The following is a 17,861-nucleotide window of genomic DNA, read 5'->3' on the forward strand; positions in this document are numbered from 1 at the left end:
TCCCGTTCACAGAACATGTAAGATCCCGTATTCCCTCTTTGAATCGCCTCTGTGGTGTACTGGCACATGTGGTCCCATTTTGACCACAGGAATATCAAGCTTGCAGTCGCTAGTACAGCAATTGCATGAGCAACATTAGACACACATGAGAAAAATGAGGAAGAGAAGGAATTACTCGTTTGGGATAAGACATCAGGATAAATCCTTATGGAAAAAGATAGCCTAATGAATGATACTAATAACAGAGAATTAGTGGGGTTTTGTTTTGTTTCCAGTCTCAATTTCATCTTCTTGGGCAGGCTACCTAGCGATACCATCTTGCTAATGCTCTGATGAACTTCATGGGATAAAAAACAGGATGAGATGTACAAAAGCATTGCTGCTGCTCTGTCTCTGGCCTTACTGGAGCACAGTTGGGTCAGTTCTGAAAAACCCACAGGGGAGTTCTTGTTTGTACAGTCCTGTTCCTCTAACAACACTGCAACGGCCAAGTTAATCAAGTCCGTGCTTGTTGAACCCTCAGTCAAATACAAGATTATCTTTGTCACAAAGAATGTCTTGGAAACACACCCAGCCCCGACCCCAGCCCAAGCTGATGAATGTACATCCCAGGTGGCTGCCTAGGAGTGTTTGGGGCAAAATGTGTTTCAAGAATTCAATGCTTCCCTCCCTCTCTACTCATCACTCCTGTAAGAGTAATCTGAATTAGACATTAAATGGCTTTGTTTTTAAAATGTTGATTATACTTCAGCATTACCAAATCATCTTCATTTTCCTCAAGAGAGTGACTTTATTGGTATTATGTCAAACCCTTCCATTTGTAATAGAAGCAGCTCAGCTAGTCACAAGGGCTATGTGTGCCTGGTGTAACTCATAATCTGCTCTGCAGGCTAAAACTTATGTCTGGGGTCTGCTGTTGCTTGGCTGGAAAAGTACCTACCCCACAGTGTTTACATGCATTATCCTTCCTTGCTAATAATTAAGAATGCAAGAAACAACTGACAAAAATTGAGCGGAAGAAAGACTGGGACATGAAGAGTAAAAGTGTAAGACCAATTATTCGTGGCGCATTTGGGATCTCACGCTTGGCATATCACAATAACACAACATAAATTGGAAATTGTCTCTATTTTAAGACTCCAGGCCTCCTCAGTATCATCCTTCACAGCACATTAGTGCAGCTGAATGTCTGCAAGTGGCTGATGCTCTGATCAGATTTATTAGGGACTCTGTTACGGACTGTATTTTGCATCCAGAGGGGTGGAGACAAAGAAGGAATTAAGAATACCTATTTTTTCTGTAATACTTCTCATCGGGAGGTCTCAAGAGTGTTTCTAGTTTAGCATAAACTAGACCATACTGTCATTCTTGGAGCACAATACCCTTTAGGAAAGCGCCTTTTACCATGGAATTAAAGCAGAAATAGCAGCCCATGTGTTACAGGGCCCCACAGCTCAGCCTGGGGAGTCAGCCTCTTAATATATGCATTCCTCACCTTATCGGAGCAATGCTGATAACGCTCCATCCTGGGATTTATGCTAATGACCATATGAGACATTTTTAATTTTTAATGTATTTCTTATATAGTCGAGTGCCCTGTTCTGTGTCCATTTAGTATTCAAAGCCTGGTTTTGCCTTATCAGCCCTTTCATCAGGCTTTAGAGACCTGCTGTTGCACAAAGGCTTGTGGGCTGCGTTACAGGAGCCTGCAGCGTTCCTTGCGCCGCAGCTCAGTGGGGGCTTTGCCGTATGTCGGGGCTGCAGGCTGGGGAGACTCTGCTCTGGCTCCGACAAAGCGAGGGAGAGCATGAGCGGCGGTGACAGCACGCTGGGGGCTGTGTCTGGCAAAGAACAGATTGAAACGGTTCAACGGCTGCTTTATATTTGGCATCGCCAAAGGATTTTCTATTCCTCCACATTACGAGTGCAGCAGATACGAGGCAGCATCCACTTTTAGCAGGGAGGGAGCGACAGAGCTGGGCGAAATATCCTCCAAAATCTTCTTGATTAATACAGAGAGTCAGACACAGCAGATGACTTCATTTTAGCAAGCCCAGATTGGGGGGGCTTTTATGCAGTGCAGTCAGATGGTGGTAAGAGATGGGGTGAATGGGTGACCCCCCAAGAGATGTTTAGGAGGCCGTGGTAGCCATCAGGGAGAAAAAGGCTCAGTACCCAGGAGCAAAGTTGTGGTTTGAGGATGGGAAACAGCAAGGCAGCTCTGAGTCATAGCAGGCTGCAACACGTGAACAGCAAATACTCACTCTGAGGAGTAAGTGGGCCTTTGCAGAATAGAAAATAGCTGAACCAGGCAACCCTGGCCGCATGGACTGACCCATGGAAACTGCTGTGTGTTTTTATAGACTGCTGTCCCAAAGAGCGCATAATGCCAGATTACTGGCTGGTGTTAAGTAGGCTCTGCTGTACGGACCCCCTGAGGTGATCTAATCTCTCCAGCTTGAATTTTTGCAGTTATTTAGCAGCAAGGCGCAGGAGGAGCTGCAGAGAGGGGTGAAGGGGAGATGCAAGATATTTTGTGCGTTACAGCATGAGTCTAGCTCAGCTCAGAGCTCCATGACACAGCACAAAAAGGGACGTTGTTTAATCGCTGTCAATACATGAGCTATAAGCTTTGTTCCGGGCGTGACAACAGCAGCTCATTTTCTTGACTCGTCCCCGGCGGACGCGTTTCCGCTTACTCCTGGCACTGTGTCTCTTTCTTACAGTTGTGGTGGTGCTTGGGTGGGGGCTGAAAGCAGGGAACTGGGGGATCTCTCGCAGATTTCCCCAGACTGGAACCACGGGCCTGTGGAAGTGGAATATATCTCTTACTGAGCTATGAAGTGAGACCTCCTCCACCCCCAAATCTCTCACTTGGGGACCTCTCTGGTGTATAATGGGGGCAATGTGTTAATCCAGTCCTCATGGAAGGCTTGGCTTTATGGCCCGATGAGGCAAACCACTGAAAGAGATGGTTTAATTGCAGCATGATGAACTGCACATTGCTTGGAGAGAATGAGTGCAATAAAAGACCACTCGCAGCCCATTCAGGCCTTAATCCCTGGAGTGGTACAGTCTTTCCTAGTGTGATTTGCACCTACGCTGTCAATCCATCTGCTAAAAACATGGTCTCTTCAGCTTTCACAGACATCTGTTTCTGGCCTAAAGTAGCTCACTTTGCTCATCTTACAATGACTGATTGATTTGGGTAAGTTTATCTGTCCTGGGAAACAAAGAGAAACCTTCCAAGATATTTCACCTTTCTCCCTCCCTCCCCCATCAAAATGTCCAAGAAGGTTTTTCACTAACATTAAGACATCTTCAGAATGAAAGCACATTTCCATGTAAACGCAGCTGAAGGGGAACAAACAGCATCTGTTCTGCAAATATTAAATGCGGGCAGTAGATGAATGGACTTATCTCCTTTATCATGATTAGCCACATTTCTGCCTTGTAATTTTGGCTTATCACTCAACAGAAACTGTAATCAGGATGTAATACATCCTATTGGCAAATTACAGCAATGCAGCTGTTCAAGGCAGCAGCTGAACCCTTCGGCAATTTAAACTAGGTTTTACTACACCCAGGGCAAGACTCCAATAAGTATATTAGTGACACGATTTAAAAATAATAAGAGTTGAATCTTGTCCCATTGAAGTTAATTCTGACATCGGTTTTCATGGGAGGAAGTGTTTTGCCAAAATCAGAAATCAAACAGGTCTCAGGGGTGTCCTCAGCGGAGTTGGAGACTCTAAGAGCAAAGGAGCTATGGTGAGATCACCCCTATGCAAAGGTGTGAATGCTGCCTTCTCACATTGATTTCTAGGTTACTATGCACCAAGAAAAGTTTCATGTGAGGAAACTTACAGGAAACCTGACTACAGAATACAGGGCTCAGAAAAGACTTAAAGTGTGCTGCGACAAAATCTCAATTTTCAGCTTTCTTCTATCTAGAATGTAACAACAAAGGGTCTATTACCATACCAAAGAGCAGGAAAAGTATTTCACTTAAAATTTCAATGTTTTGATTTTGCCAGGTTCCAAACCAAAACAAAAATAAAAGCTGTCACAATTCTTAAAAGCAGAAATCCTGCAAAACACCCTAAAGTTTTATACAAAAATTACTAGCATTTTTTCAGAAAAAGAATCATAACTCTTTATCGTAAAATGATATTCATGTTATAAAGTGACAATTATTCTGTTATCTGTAGACTATTAAAAGCATTTGAAAATAACTAGTAAGAAGAGAGAGAAGCACTATACTATTTTCTAGATGAAAAGTGACTCTCATCTATTTTGCAAAGAAAGGGTTTCAGTATCCGTATCAATGTATCAGTATTTACTGTACTACCTAGACAAGCAGCTGTTTTCAATATTCTTGTGTTGGCTGTCATCAGATACAATATACTGTTTGAAAATGTTTTGACTTTTTTTTTTCCCCAAACACCTTCAGTTCAGGTGGAATTACAGGGTTAACAAACAACATTTCAGACAGAATCACAAAAAACTTTTGAAGTCAGAAATAAGGACTTCCTTTCTCTTTTAAGCTGTTTTCCATCTTGCATCTAGCTGTATTTTCCTTCTCACACACTTAGGCAAACCTTCTGGAGAATCCTTAAGCTTCCAGAATCACACTGCCGCTGGGTTAATATGGATGCATTGAGATAGAGAATCTCAACCATGATCTGTACAGAGCAGTATATCTTACATCAGAGCTGTAAATCAGAAATCAGAATCACTGCAAAAGTTATTATCTTCATCTTCCTTATTTAAAAGCTAGAGCCTGTCAGGATGAAACCATAAATCTGCTAGATGGCCCTCCTTGCATCAAGCCTCTTAAAATTCCAGTTCATGTTTGTTTCTGAAACTCTCTGCCAACATTTCATTTTCCTCTCATACTGATACTTAATGCCTTAAGTGCTTGGAAAGATAAACACTGGCTTTAAGCAGTACAATCTCATGATCAGTTTATCTGAGGATTATTACACGAGTGTACGGAGGAGTCAGTCATAAATTGAGCACATTTTTGCCCTAGCTGGTGACTTAATTGCAGTGAATGGCATGGCATATTCTAAGAAGAGTCATGGACCTGGGACGTAGAGGAGATTCAACTAACAATTTTATCTAATTAACAAACCAACTGTGATGGGGCATCAAACTATATAAACGTGAACCACACTACCTGGTGCTGGGGGGTGAAGAGAGAAGATGATGTTTTGCTGAGGGCTGAACTGATATCTTGTAGCCGAGCACAGCATGACAGAAGAATAATCAGTGGCTGAAGGCTGAAGACAGACAAATTGAAATGACACACTAGATACACGTTTTTATAAGGGAAGGTGATTAACCTCTGGAAGAAGCAGTCAAGGCAACTGACTGATTCACCATTTCTTCTACTACACAAAGCAAGAATGCTCTCTTTCTGGAATAGACGCTTGAATGAAACACCAATTATTGAGCTCAAGAAACAGGGGAAATACAATTATCTGCCACACACAGATGATTAGATTTGATCTCATCTCTCTTCTGAACTCCAAGTGTCTTCACTGTCTCAGGTGCAATAATACAAGAATTGAATCAAACAGCATCTTCACTGAACTCAGATGCATTTGCAGTCACAGGCATAAATGAGCCAGCTCTACTCTATGCTGAGCGGAGGGACAGAGCAAACAGCTGAAATAGTAATGTCTTAAAGTCTTACAGCTGGATCCAAAGACAAAACTTGCCTCTCATAGCCATAAGGTGCTCAGCCTTAGATAAGGATACACAAGCCTTTGTTTGCAATAGTGCTCTTTCTTCCTTTCAGCACCATTTTGAACAGATTAAGTTGTCTGAAGTAGGGTTTATGACTTATGCCAAATGCTACTTTCAGCACAGCCAGAAAAGCTGAAGCCTTCCAGTGGGAAAAGAATTAAAGAATTGATGTGGAATTAAATTAAAACAGCACAAGCTCAACCTCTTAAATCCAAACCAGGCAAGAAACCAAGAAAGTTTGGGTTTAGCACATGTTGAACCGAAATTTTAAAAAGAGTCGGAGTGATGTGCTGGGAAGGAGCTCCGATATAAATGTAAGGGCAGATTAAAACAAGGTATGAAACTGGTCACTAGCTCGCAGCTGCCTGCTCTGCCCTCCTGGCAAATGCTGCCACCCCAGACAACTACCTCTGAATCTGCTTGCAGATCACCGAGTTTTCCTCTCAGCAGATTAATAGAAACTGAAAGTCTCTGAACAGGATAAACAGCAGAACCACACAAACCCTTCACTTAACCCAGAGGCACAAAGTGGACCAGCAACCCCAAATAGTGCCTGTAGAGCTGGGTAGAGAGGTTCTGATGATACTCTTGCTAAGGACACCATAAAGTAGGACCCTTCAGTCAAGGCAGGAGGGCACAATGCTCAAAAATTGAAGTAAAAGCAGTGAAATGTATGCTCAAGTTTCTGTCTTTTCCATTCAAGCATTTAAACTGCTCCCAGCAAGTCAATCTCACTTTTGCAGAAAGAATGAGTGTTGCTTACCAATCCCTTATGCAGCATATGAGGAAAGGGGAGGAGGTTGCTCACTAATTATTTTGCATAGCAAATCCTGTGCAAAATGATAATGATTAAATCTTAAACTAAGGTCAGAAGAGTCCTGTTAGAGCAACTGCCAATTAATTATTTCTCTATTAATGCAACTATCCCTAATATTATTGTATAGCTTACAGCTTTTCATTCTGCAAGGACTTCTTTGTGCGAGTTTTAAAATCTGGCTAGTGGAGAAAGTCCACATTCTGTGTTCACCAGCTTGCAAACACCCCACACAGGCCAAAATTCTCCTGGGGTTTAGCTTTATTGGAAATGTAAATCACAACAACAAAACAGCTTTCACTGTAAACTTCCTTTCTAAGCTTAACTGTTCCCAAGGTTGCTCCCTGGTGACACTTCTATGTTAGCCTGCAATCTCTCCCTTTTATTTGGTTGCAACTTGTAAAACTGATCTGCAAGTGCGATCCAGCAATAATTATATTGTTCCTTTATTGTTCCAGGGTTTAATATTTGAATTGAGTACAGCTCTGCAGTTACAAGCAGATTGTCAGAATTACTACCCAGTTACAAGTTTTCTTCTCAAATATACACAAATAATTCTTCTGAATTCATGTTTTACTACATTATTTATAGCAACAGATGTCAAGGCAAGAACGCACTTGAGTCCTTCCTGAAAACTGGTACTAGTTTCTGTTTGGGAATACATTTTCCTAATAAAAAACATGTTAGAGGCAAGGATGTTTTCGAAGCAACTGGTTCTGGCATGCTACACTTTGAAGCTAAAGATATGCTTTCTTCTAAAAGGATTCCATAAGATTCACACATACTTGGGAAAACAAAACATCTTTTTGTGTGTGTGTGAAAATTGACCCATTGCTGGACCAAGAAATTCAAGCCAACAAACAAATCTGCAATGTCGATAGATCATTTGGGGACTTCTTTACAATGTAGGTTCTTGGACCATTCATAGCAGTGATTTTTTAAATTCTTTGCTTTTGAAAGGTTCTTTGTGAGGGAAATGTGGTTTAGATTGAATCAGGGATATGGGAGCTGGAATAGGAACAGAGTCCACTTTCTCATTAAACAGAGTACTTTTCATGTTACAAGCACGACAGACCAATATAAATCACAGATAGGCCTGAGATTCAGTATTTGAATCCACAGCCAGATTTGACCTTCCACTCTATTTCAAGGGAAGGGAGAAAGGCACATCCACAGTTTACGTTCAGATCCAGTTCAGAAATCACTGAACATTAAGAAGGGACCAGAGAGCTCCTGCTTCAGCAGCCTGGTGTACGAGATCGATTGATGCATGGGATGGATTCAGGATAAACCTCCATGGAGTCCTGAAAATACCTGAGAGACCTGAGAGTACTCAGACTCTCCCAGGGACCTCCAGTATTTTCCAGGACAGAACTGGTGAACTCTTACCTGTCTCCTCATGCACTTACAGCTTCCCTGTGGCTGGACACCCTGTAGGTTGCTGCAGTGATTCACTAACGTACTTCCACAATTCCTTCATGCAAGTAAGTTACAGCCATGTCTCCTATCTTTGTGTCATCTGATACAAGCTCTGTTTATTACCTGATAATTGAAATTGTACCTCACTATTCTCTTCTATAGAACAACAACCTTTCTGACTTTAGCAGGCTTTCCGATCCAGATTATGTTTCAACAGTTACAAATGTGGTGTGGTAAAAGCATCACCAAAGAAAATGTCTTATAAATAGTAATAGGGTACTGTGTTATCCTCTCATTCTTTCAGAGAGAAAGATAATGTTCATTTAAGCAATGAAGTACAGAAGAAATGATAAAGACCTTTTGTTACAGGTCACCTGGTCCTTCTCTCTGTTCCTGTTGATTAAGTGGAAAGGAAAAAACCAGACTCAGAACTGATTTTTTTTATTGCGCATTCATAGTTTTGTACTGGATTCAACTACACGAATTATTACTGAGCTGCATCTGTTAAAGAACACTGTCCAGGTAAAATCAGCATCTACTGGCTCCTGCTCAGCTGAAATCAATAGGCTTTTTGTCATCAATTTTTATAGGACCAGATACAGAGATACTGCTCTAATGTGTAAGGGTAAAAAATTTGGACAGGCAGACAGATACAATGTGTCTGTATAAACTGAAGCCAAAGCTCTTCAGCCTTAATTAAGTACAAAAAAAAGCAGTATAATTTGATTCAGAAGTAACATTGTCTTTCCTCTACCTCCTCTCACACCAGAAGGTACATTTGGTTTCACCATAATAAATCAATCGCACAGAGCATTGAGCATACATCTGCGATGCTGCCCAGCTTCCCTGCTATGCTGGTTAAAAACAAGATCAGATTAATCTAGAGCACAGGGCCAGGTGTCCTAAACTAGTTTTCAAGCAGTGAGTGCTACAGAAAAGATGGCTGGAGGTTGGGCACCATGCTGGGTATCTATTAAATTTAAATAGTGTTTCTCAGCAAGATCACCGAGCCAAGATGTTCTACGTGATGAGCTCAGGAAGAAACAATCACTAAAAGGAATGTATTATAGTGCTCTGACTTTGACAGCTTCATCACTGCAGCGTGGTTGCATTTTTATGCCTCCCTTTCAGTGTGACAGCTTCATATTGACTTAAGGAGCAGCTTAATATTGACAATGGGTCATCACCACTGGTGTGATTTCTCTAGTAGCTGTAATCTCTTCTTTGATGTAGCTCCTTGAAAAGTATCCTACCGGATGAAGCAGTTTTTCAGGATAACTTAAGAATGTACAAATGGTAAGATGTTTTTGGTTTTCTTCAGTCACTGATCTTTGCAAGACCTATGAGAAAGGCTTTAAAGAAGAGCAATATTTTCTGTATTTGCTTGCTACCCAGTGATAAAGGAGAGGACATACAGAGTTCCTATACTTCCATCCCACCTTGACATCACAGTGCATCAGAGGACAAATGATGCCACAGACTGGATCACCTTCCTGTCTAGTTTTTATTTCCTTTAGCTCACCCATGGATCAGCAGAGAGAGGTAGCTGAATTCAGAGGACACAATCAGAGCCTCTAAATTAGCAATTAACTTCTCTCTAACTTCAGTGCTTGCGATAATCTGTTTGGACATTGATACGGTTAGGGATCAGTTAATTTCCCCAAACTGTTGAAGATGCATATGAAAAACAAAGTTCTCAACACAGTTCATCAAAATGAAACAATCAGTCCTGTCAGGAGCAATAAGCGATACGCAATTTTATCAGAGGCTTGAATTATCTCCTGTCCCAAGTTCCAGCTTAACTTTAAGCAATTAGCAGGGATGTCCTTAGTGGCCATTTACTCAATTGTTCCCTCCCTTCATAACATAAAACCAGTGAGAAAACGATACAGATGAGTGATGGCAGTATCATCTGTACACCCACAGATCATAAAAGCAAACCAAACTCCTAGAAGCACACCCTCTTCAACATCAACATGGTACACCAGTGTTGCCCTGGGACTGCAGCTGCCCAGTATATGCAGACACTTCCACCAGCTCACCTTGAATATCTTCTAAGCACCAAGGCAGAGATTCAATCATTAGTATGACATAAATCTACAGCAGCCTGCCCGGATTTAGAAGGGAAACTTCCACACCACACTGAAGGAAGATTGTGGCTACATATAATCAGAAATTTGTCTCTAGGTGTTTGTATCTAATATATGGTAAATTAGATTGTTAGGATTAGGGTGGGACTGCTCATTGGGGGTTAGATCACAAATTCCTTGGTGGAGGGACTGCTTTTCTATGGCTGTACAATACTATAAACAACATAGGTCTCGTTTATGAGCGGACTTCGAGATGCTTCCACAACTGATACGTGTTTTCAGTGGAAGACTCAGCAATGGTTACAGGTGAGCCAGCCTGACAAAGGAATGAAATGTGTTCAGAAAAAATAACTGACCCCAAAAGCATCACCAAAGGTGATCAAGGAGAAGATGAAAGGAAGGTTGGTTTCGAAGAGAAAATCTTCAGAAGGCTTTTGGAAACACAGATGAGTGGAGGAGACTATTTTGAGTTGACTAGAATATTTTTAGTGAGAAAATTAATTCAATAGCCACAATTCTCTGTGTGTCCAACACTCTAGGAAATTTCACATTAACATTTACTAACAGGCATGCATTTTCTCCCTCATTGAAGCATTTTCCCTCTTCTATTTTCAGAGCACTCTGGAGTGCTCAGATAACCCAACTCTGTAACTCAATCCCAGCAGGAGACTATTTAATAAGAATCTTTTTAAGATAAAATTTTTCTACAAAGGTAGAAATAATGCAATACCCTACAGTCCTTTTCAAAAGAAACAGCATCAGAGAAGTTAGATGTGGAAAAACCCTTTTTGATCATCCTAGTCCCTTTCTCATTACTGCAGGATACAGGACTCCAGACTATCTACCCAAAACACAAGTGACAGAGGTGCAGCTGTGGTGTGTGATATATGATTATGGCAATCACTGAGACTCATCTGGAGACCCCCGAATTTCATTATTCTGTTCCACATCATTGCCACTGACCCTGTAATGTCCTTGCACCTACTCAGATCTGTCTGAGGGTGGTTTCAACTTATTTTGGTTGCTAAAGGGCCACAACAAGAGTTGGGGCCTGTGCTACAGCTATTATGTTTGCCTTCCTGCACCTCTTGATGGTAGTAGCAAGGGTAAGTAACAGAGGAACCTACTTTGCTCCAGTTTAACAGAAAATCCTCTCTACTGCTGTATCCCCATGTGGCCAAACATATTTATCTCTTGAGTGGGCCTGACTGTAATATAATTTGCCAGTCTGACACAAGAGTTCAGTTTATTGCTGGTTCCTGAAAAGTCCCCAGGTTGAGGGCTGTGGCTTGCTCTGGTAGAATCAGATAGTTTAAATTTGCTCAGCCATGGGCAGTGGTAGTTGTGCTTGACGTCTCCAACTGCCTGAGTTAGCGTTTTCTGGCTCCATATCTTGCTTTGAACTGAATCAGCAATGGAACTGTGCATGTGTCAGACAGTTTGCAGTGTCTACACTGGTATGGGTTTGCATTTTATTCTGTACTATAGAGAACTGTCCTTGTTCGGGTAAGGCACTTCAGTAGTTCAGTTGTGTATTTATTTGCTATCTTCATCTTATAATTGTTGAGCACATTCTCTCCAGCCTTCAGAGTTTCTTTTCTTAAAAGTCAGGAAGAAACATTTTGACACCTTCCCTCAGCAGGTGTTTCTGGCCAGGTATTTCTGGTCCTTGAGTGATATTAGCATCCCACTTGTGTGCATATGTGCCTGTGGAAAGCCAAGCATGCTGGGCTCTCCTGAGACTTGGTTCTGCTGTCCTTCTTTCTTCAGCTGTGACTTACATCAAGGAGAAACATCACTCCCCCGTCAGATGAGCAATCTGTGTCTCAGACAAGATATCTTCAGGCTTTGCATGTCACTTCACAAGCGGGAAAATCAACAAAGTGAAAAATGTGCAAGGTCTCATGTACTGTCCGACAGCCCAAATTGCCAGAAAACAGGAAATGAAAGTCTTTTCAGCTTATTCATTAATCCTCCTCTTTCTCCCCCGTACACCCAGAAGATAACAGGATAATAGGACATATATTGTACTCCGTTTTGACTGCGTTTCAAATGATGAAAGTTTTTAAACACAGCCATGGCTTCAGAAAACACTTGCCGTTTAATGAAATTATCACTACTGTCTCAAAGCGCCCAGCAAGGTAAAACCTCTGATTAGGCAGGGTGCTTAGTGTAAACGCACCAATGTTTACAAGATACTTCCTCGGAGGTACTGCCTCATGTTTGCACAGCGTAAATTGAGCCACTTCTGACCACTGTATTTCCCAACCCTGCAGCTGATATGTTTACCAAGTTTAATGAAAGTTGTATTATGTCACAGGACACACCAAACAAACAATTTTGGTTTTTTATTCTCCTTGCAAGCACAATTGCAGCAACTGCATTTTGCATCAAACCCCCAAAGAATCCTGCAAGCTCTTGTTTGCCTTTTATGGTGTGCTCTGGTCTCCCATTTCAACCAGTTGAAAAATAATCTGAGAGCTTGGTCCTTCCCTGGCTTTTGTTGTGTTAGGCAGTCACCTTTCCTCATGTGCTCAGGAAACCATCTTAGTTGTGTCTTTATCTTCAAACACTAGGCACTTCCCTGGCTGTTAAGAGTTTTCCAGTTCCACCCAGTGCTAAAAAATCAGGGAAAAGAATGCTACACATCTGCAGGAAATAAAACCCCTAACATTTTGCATCATCCACTTACTTAAAAATTATCCAGAGCCTTGGCAGAAGGGCAAGAAAGCCATTTTGGCTTACAGTTTTCTGCACATTACGATGAGGCCAAGAGACGTTTTCTGTGTCTCTAAAGTGATCTGCACTGATGAACTGCTGCTGGGATAAAGATTGACTCCCTGAAAGATGTTGATGATGAGGGAGGGTAAAGATGGTGAAGGAGCACTGGGCAGGGAGAATATGAGAGAGCAACTAAAAAACATGGATTTGGCAAGTGAGACACTGCCAGTGTTGGGCTGCCCATCACCCTGCCTTTTTGCCTTTTTGCCGTGATAAGTATTAGCCAGTTTCTTTTTCAGATGATACTTCACAGAAACAGTTGAAAAGCAGATCAACACAATTAGCTTCCCCATCACCACAACATCCTGCATTCCCCAGCCCTGCTGTTACGGCTGACTGACCTGGGCATAAACATGAATTTGAATTCCAGGATGCCTGGACAGAAGAATCCTCCACGCTTATTCTTTTCCAACTCAACTTCCTGGCATGATGCTATGCTGCAGTTTGAGAGGAGACTGTCACAAGTTACAAAAAAGGAAATTGTCATCAAATCTAAGGGGAAAAAACTGTTCACAAAGAGAGTGGTGAAGCACTGGAACACGGATCCAGAGAGGCTGTGGAATCTCAGTTCTTGCAGAATTTCAAAATTTCTGAGGACAAGGTCCTCCACGACCTGATCTAACTCAGAAATTAGCTCTGCTTTGAGCAGGAGCTTGGACCACGTGGCCTCCAGAGGTCCCTTCCAACCCCAGTTTTTCTATAAGGCTGTAATTCTAAATTTGCTTTTTTCCAAACTGGAAAAAACAACACAAAAAGTTGTGATGCTTTTAGCAAAGCAAAATCTTTTTTTCACACAACCAAACTATTCAACATTTGTGTATGTATAAAGAGCTGTAGAAATTGTGTCTTAACAGTGACATTTATTGTTATTTCTTCAAAAAGTAATAAATAACAAAAAAAAAAATTTAAACAATTCAACTTATCTTTTTTTTTCTTCAATGCTAAATTGAATTGATGCATCCCTGGGGAAGGTTTTAGTTTTGCAAAAACAGCATGTTCTAAGGAATTTTTGTCCCATGGGAAAATTTTTATCTACTTGCATCTGGTAATTGTTCTATTTTTCACTTCAAAAAGACCTCAGTTTGATCAGTTCAGCTTTCCTATTCTGGTTTACATTTATTTCCAACAGGAAGACATATCTGTTAACAACTGAGTATTCCGCTAGTAATTGGAAATCTAATCCAATAAGCAATCGCTTTTTCTTTTTCTAGCACATTGCAAGAATGGAAAAAGGGTATTTTGGACAAATTAGAGGTATTAATATGAACGTGTTTCACGTACTAGGCATTGTTGAATTGCCATGGCAATTATCTCCATGGAGATTTCTAAAATATCGATTCCTGGGTACAGTGGTAAATGTTTCCGCTATTGATCAGAGACTCATCCGGAGACCCCCAAATTTGTTGGTAATATGTGTGTCTTAGGGGTCCTGGGTTTCAAAGCAAGTAGAATTAGTTTGGATGCAATTTTGATTCTATGTTCCTGAGTTGTTGTAGGAACTGCTCAAAGTTCACTTTAATTCACTTTTACACTTTTCGTTCAGCATGAAAATTTCAATTATTCCATTTACTTTAGTCAAAAGAAGATGACAAGAAATGGGGTGGCTCAGAATTTCTGCAGGGCTTAGTGTTTAGTGTAAATATAAAAAAAATACTGAAGACCAAGAATGTATAGACTCTTATAAAACACAGGCTTTCAAATTGTAATTTGCAGACACCTGGGTTTCCAAGGACTATTTCTAAGGGATCCACGAAACGCTACTAAGAAAAGCAATCTTATTGTTAGTAGGCTTAAATTCACTATTCAGGGACCACACATCTAATAGAAAACCTACAGCACAACAAATAGCTGAAAACCTCTACATGGAATAGATCTGCAGCTAAGTGTGTGAGCAGTATGTGTCTCATTTCTGTGAACGATGATTTATTTCACAACAATCAGCCAAGGAGGGAGTGAGATCCTGTCACACCGGTGTGGGAAGAAGCTGGCTCCGGTTCTATTTTTGCTGCTGCCACTAAGCTATTGTCTGACTTGGGGCATGTTGCTTCCCTTCTCTGTGCCTCTGTCCTTCCCCAGCCTCTCTGAGTCTTGCCTTTGAGAATATAATTTCTCCAGCCTAGGGGCTGCATCTTATTATGTATTTATATAAGACTGAACACAACAGAGCCTCACTCCTGACTAGAATCTTAACCACCCAAACGTTTCTGTAATCCTTCCTATCATAACAATCCTATCCATTTGTCTTGCTTAAAAAAGAAACAAATCTTGACTGTGATTATTTTACATGCCCAGGTATCATTCTCTTTTTTTTTTCCTGCCTCTCTGATTTTGCTTTAGTGCCAGGAACCCATTCATTCCAGGAGTTCTGCGATTTTTATGGACTCCAAGAAATTGAATTAGCATCTTTCCTTACAGATTGCCATTCTGTTTGCTTTTGGAGAGGTTTTTTTATTATTAAAAAAACAGTCAGCAAAATAACTATCTGACTGGAGACTTTGCCTCGCAGCAGAACAAAATACTCTGGGCAGTTCAGAGCATCGGCGTTATGACATGGGAAAGCCCCATCTCTGCAGCTCTTCTGTGTGGGCTGTTGCAGTGGGTAAGGCCTTGGGGCTGCACTACGTTGTGTGCTCTGTACACAAACTCGTCAAGAAAACAATGAGCACTATCACTAATGAATTAATTACCATTTTTTCCTATCAGCACATGCTACATTTAACAGCTATAAAGACAAAACAGCTGTACTGAAGGACGAATAACACCATAGTTCAGAAAGGACTCTGTCCCTAAATACATCAGTCAAAGCCTTCAGATTTGTAAACACTGTAAACATCCATGTTCACTCTCCATTGGGAATGACCTGCAGGAGTACTACAATAAACTGCTTCAGTTCTCTATGGCTCATGATGGACTGAGCTCACTGTGAAATGACTCTTTCTGGGAAGCCTCTCCCTTGTTTACTGCAATTCCTTGTTTTCTGGAAGAGACCGCAGGATTGTTCTGGCTATTGTGAATGTGACCTCAAATGTCTTAGTTATTATTTCTATCACCAGGAGGATTTAGCAGCATGGTCAAGGGACCACAGAGAAATGTCCCCTGTTAGTGTGAAATGTTCACCTGGCACCTATGTCGCACAATGAAGTTACTCCTTGAGTCAAAGTGCCCAAATGGAAATGGGTAATAAAACATCATTACACAATAACATGTCTCACAGAGAAAAGGTCTTGCTGATATACTGAAAGCAAATGCACGGATGGCTTTAGGCCACAAAAAAAAAATGCAGAAAAACTTAAGCAAATCTACAATCAGGGATCAATTCTTTTTCTCAATAGGAACTCCGTTTGGAACTGCTACTTGCTCTACATGAAAGTATAATTTATTTCCTTAAAATCAGATGCTATTAGCCAAAGGAATTTATGAAATGAATCACCTTGATTTGCTAAGCTTTTCCTTGCTGTGACAAAGTATTTAAACTATTTCAGGCCTGACCGCTTCAGTCATTTACTACCAGTGAAAGTTTGGCAGGGGCCAGCTTAGGAAATCTTCACGTGATGGACTGGGGAGGAATAGCTGTCCATTCCAGCCACAGCTGGAAAGTTTCACAGCTGCTTTCTCATTTGGCGAGATCTCATTGGACTCTTAAGTCTTTCTGTGCTTAAGGAAGAATTCTTTGCAGTGATTTGCCTGTGCAGCTTTGCTCACTTCCCTGATGAAAGCACCAGGAGAAATGGCTACTCTGATCTTCTCTGAGTGCCTCTGATAAAGCACTGTTTCTTTTTTCAAGCATCTTCCCACGCTTCTGGACTGAGGCCCTGGTTCTGTGATCATTAATACCAGACCTCTGCACTGCTGATCTACCAGAAATACACATTTGATGTGGATCAGACATCGGCACATGATCGTATTTCTGGTGAAGTAGCTGGAGTGCAGAACACAGTGTTTACGCTAATTTTCTCCTGCTTTGAAGAGGACAGACAATTTCTGATGGAGTGAAAGTGTTGTAGCAGTAGCTGCAGAAGATGCTTCATCTAGAAGTGAGACTTCTGGTCCAATGTAAACTTGTCATTATGTTTTAATACATTTGAATAGGCAAGTTTGCTTACTCTGGATCAGTGCTCTGTGTGATATGATTCTGCCATGACTTTTCTGATCTGACACAAGGAGCCCTTAAGCTGGATTTATTTTATTGTTGAATCATGACCTCAGGGATTTGTAAGACAAATGAGCTGCAGCCAAGTGCCAAAGATTTTAAGGCAATTTTTAAGTGGAATCTTGGCCATACTGAAGTCAACAGCAAAACTCTGTATTCTTTTTTGGGACAAAAACACTTGATTACTGAAACATGAACTTTCTGTAGGAACATATGGACCAGGTTCAGTGTGGCTTGAATTTCTGGCCTGGGTCTCCAAGGAGAGGAATATTCATTCTCCCAGAATGATGGAGAGCCCATCCCACCCTTCATCTGGGAAGGGGGCAGGAGCAGACTCACACCGGGATCCTGAGCATCCTAAACACTTTCCAACCCACCTTCTTCACTGACAAAGCCACTCTGCAGCATTCCTGCCCCACTACTGCAATTTATGGCTCCCACATTTACCCTGGTTCAAGCATTAGCTAGGAAACACTAAAATGATCTTTGTTTTGGAGAAGGTGTTTAAACCTCCTGTACCTCCCATAGGTGTCCTTCCAGCCAGTGACTAAGTAGTCTGAGCTGGATAAAAGCCATTTCTCCTGTCTCTCCCTCAGATTCTTTTCCTAGACATTTTGCAAGGCCCAAGATCCATTCTACTGCAGAATGGAAATATTTTGGAAGAGGAAATATAATATGGCATATATATAACTGCAGGATACAGAAAGCACCCCCAGTCTGATCCCATCAGAGCTTTCATGAATATTGACATCCTTAGCAAATTTTTCATCGTCAAATTTTCACAACCGCTAAACCAGCTGAGTTACTTTTTAATGTTACTTTGATTAAAACATGAATTTTCTTTCAACCAATA

This window comes from Harpia harpyja, chromosome 9 (genome assembly GCF_026419915.1).
Source record: "Harpia harpyja isolate bHarHar1 chromosome 9, bHarHar1 primary haplotype, whole genome shotgun sequence".
In the NCBI taxonomy this organism is placed as follows: domain Eukaryota; kingdom Metazoa; phylum Chordata; class Aves; order Accipitriformes; family Accipitridae; genus Harpia; species Harpia harpyja.